Source organism: Balaenoptera physalus (genome assembly GCF_965194825.1).
Source record: "Balaenoptera physalus genome assembly, chromosome: Y".
Taxonomy (NCBI): Eukaryota; Metazoa; Chordata; class Mammalia; order Artiodactyla; family Balaenopteridae; genus Balaenoptera; species Balaenoptera physalus.
In genome coordinates, this window is record NC_138904.1 from 7,007,833 (window position 1) to 7,011,437 (window position 3,605).

Below are 3,605 nucleotides of genomic sequence, written 5' to 3' on the forward strand. Positions count from 1 at the left end.
CTTGGTGGGTGTGCTTTCTTCGTCTTGGTCGGCACCTCTGGGGCCCACGCTGACACCCCTGAGTGTAGACGGAGCTCTGTGTTCTCTCCAGGAGAAAACAGCGGGAGGGCCGCTTTCGGGGTCGCCATGGCAGGAGGATCAGCTGCCCCGTTAGGATATAAAGGGAGCATGCTTTTTAGTACGTTTCCTTTGTGTTACTGTGCTTCAGGCTGGCTGTTTTAGAAAGTCAAAGCGGATCGATTTTCTCCTGTCAGTGGGGTTGGTTTGCTGGGAGTTTGAGTTCAAGGATGAGCTTTGAGTAGTTAGCAGAACCTAAGGTGGTAGGATACGGGTAAGCGGACACTGTGCACGATGCAGACAGACGTCTGGAAACGTTGACCGAAGTCTGCTCGGTGCCAGCCCCGGCCAGGTGTTTCCATTGATGCCACTTTCATCAGTGAACGGATGTGACGTAATTGAATTGAACTGCTGTCCCCGTGGTAGGCAGACGCAGCGAGACGGGCTGCGTTTGGCTGTACACATGAGTCACAGAAGAAGGTCGTGGTGCCATTTCCTCTAATCCCAACTTGATCCTGGGCTGGAACAGAGCCAGGGGCTGGCCCATCCCTTCCTCCCTCTGCCCCAGTGTTGTCTGGGGTTCAGCCTTGCCTGGTTTTGTTTTTCTCTTTTTTAAGTCTTGCCAAGTTGACCAAGCGTGTTCCCACGTGGTGGATTTGGGGGGAAGCTCTGAGCACCCCAGGCCCTGCTGCTAAAGCCACGGGAAGGCCCCGGGGAGACCTCTGTAGCAAACACGGCGGGCTGGCACAGCGCGGGGCAGAACTTCCCGGGATAGACGTGTGTGGGACGTGGGCTTTGGTGGCTTCAGCAACGATGCTGGTAGCATATTCATAGCTTCGAAGGGGTTTCTTTGTGCTGTGAAGGAAATTGGGTTGAATCCAGATTGTCCAGCTCTCATTCCAGCCCAGTGCTGCAGTGATTCTAAAAATGTTTTGTCCGTTGAGGCTCCCACTTGATTTCGGGAATCCAAGTTTCCCCTCACTGCGCAGAGACCTTTTTTTTTTTTTTTCAACTGCCCATATCTGGGTGCTGTTCCTAAAGGGTCTTTGAGATGTTCTTTATATTCACGGAAAGGTTTCTGTGCACCTGTGGATGCTGGTGGTGTTCACTGTTGGTGGAAGCCTGGAAATCACTTGGTGAGATGCATGAAAAGGGCTGGGAGGGGGTGGGAGGCAGATACGTACCCTTACGAAGACTCAGAATTGGGTGGAATGTTTTTTTTTTTTTTCCTTTCCAGTCTGGCTCCTTTTTCTCCCAAGCGTCTTCATCCATTTGCAAGGTAAGCAAAGCAAGACGCAGCTCCACGTGGAGGACCACGTGGGGAGTCGCGGGGAGGGGGACCCGTGATGGGGGAGGGCGTGGGGCGCCTCGGGGTTGGGGGAGGGCAGGGGGGACGCATGGTGGAAGGAAGCAGGGACTGTTAACAGTTATTACCTTCTAAGACTTGAAGTTAATCCTCTGGGGGGTGGGTACTCCTATTACGAATATACTTACCCTTGAGCAAAGTTCTTGAGAGGAACGCCACCAGGAACCCAACTGTAAATGACAAAGAGGGTATCTTTGGAAGAGGGGGAATAAGTAGACTCATTTAAACGTTTTTTAAGGTGTGATAAACTGGCCAATAAGTTGAAATCAAACAGAAGCCACCTGATAGGAGCAGGCTTGTCTTTCCACCCAAGCTACACTCCCAGCTACACCTGTCACGTCCAAACTCCTGGCTCTGGTTCCCAGTTGCCTCCCCTTTTCAAGAACCTTCCCTTCTCCCATCACCATCGCTTCCTCTCCCCTAGATCTTTCCCCTTATCATCCCAGCTACCGTCTACAAAACAATAACATAGCCGCCCCCTGCAGCAGCCAGCCTTACGGGGAAATTGCTTAAAGCCAGGCGTGGTCTGTCGTGATCTGCTGTGCTCGTTTGTTGTTCCCCGGGTGACTGATAGCACCTCTGTCTCTGATGCTCATTTCTGTCCCCAGTGCCCAGGTGTAGCTTAGGGCGTGGCACGTAGCCACGTGAAGGCATCCACTCCCCCTCTCACTCTGCCTCCATCCCAGTCAAAACCACGCTGCCAGCTTCGATGCTGACACCCCATCTGCTGAGGGGAGTGAACCAGATAATCACAGCAGCCTGGGTTCTCACTTGCAAGCTTCCGAACCTGACTGTGGCTGATGTAAACCAAAAGGAATGAACGAGGAGGACATTGAGCAGCTCGGGGGCATCTCTGGGGAGCCAGGCTGGGGGGCCGTGTTAGGTACAGCATCGGGCCCGTACACATAACACCGGGCACGGACACACCACTGGGAGCTGCCCACACCTTGACACCGGACGCTGGGCTGGCCCCTGAAAGCACAGCCCGCATGCCTTCCAAAGCAGACGTGCCAGCTGCCGACCCCTCTCCAGCAGTGCTTCTGCACGGCCCCTTGCCTTGGGCACCAGCTTCCCACTTAGACTTGGGACACGAATCTGACTTTCCGCCAGGCCTATGCCTTGCTCTAGCTGCGAGGGAGCCTGGGGAGGTGAGCAGCTGGCAGCTTTGCTCTAGAGTGGGGTTGAGGCCGTGCCTCGTTCAGCACGGGGACTCCTCAGAGGACGGGCTTCTGATGCTGGGGGCAGACGGAATGTCGATACGGAGACTGAGAACGCGGATGCCACCCAGAGAAGTTCAAACTCCTTCGCACCTGCTGGACACTTTGGGTCAAGGTGGCTGTGACGTAGGTCCATCTTCAGGAGCACGCAGCCCTGGGTACCACGGTCACAGTCACGGGATGGTCTGAATCCATCTGTGGCCATGTGACTCCAAAAGCACAAATCCAGACGCATCCTGGACAGCTTTGCTAGAGCAGGATGGGGTCCTAGTCTTGATATAAACGAGGGTCACGTGGCAGCGCTGACTGCAGTGTCCTGAGGAAATGGTGCCTTGCCTTTGATAGACTTACCTAGGTGGCTTGCGTCTCCAATGAATAGTAAGTACAGTATTTTTGCCCCCAGATATATATGTGCACATGCATATATTCAGTATCTATAGTATGCAAATTTTATAAACAGCCGACCGTCTGCACTGCCCATCCCCCGGCCCGCGGCTCCCGTGGATGCGGAAGACCCCACGCAGATGCAGACCAGGGCCCCCCGCGGATGAGGACCAGGGCTTCTGTGGATTTTGGTATCCGTGGGGGTCCTAGAACAAATCTCTCACGGATATCAAAGGAAAACTCTCCATATAATTATATATGTATACTTTATATATATAATCTATATTTCAACTGATGGAAAGATGGAAACGTAGGCAATGATCTGAGCATAAGTCAGGTCCCAAGGATTCCTTAAACCGAATCATTGCTCAACACAACGTGGGGACCGAGGGCTAAATTGCCGGTCCAAGCCTGTCCTCTGCTGCCCCCTAGTGGTGGATAAGGAACTCGCTGTGCAGCTGCTCCTCGGTGCCCCGTCGGTCCTGCTGCCTCTTCTCGTGGCCTTTTGGCATCATCACTATCTGACTCAAGAGCATTCGCTGGCGGTGTTGTTCAGACAGAATCCAAGTCAGGCTGGGAGC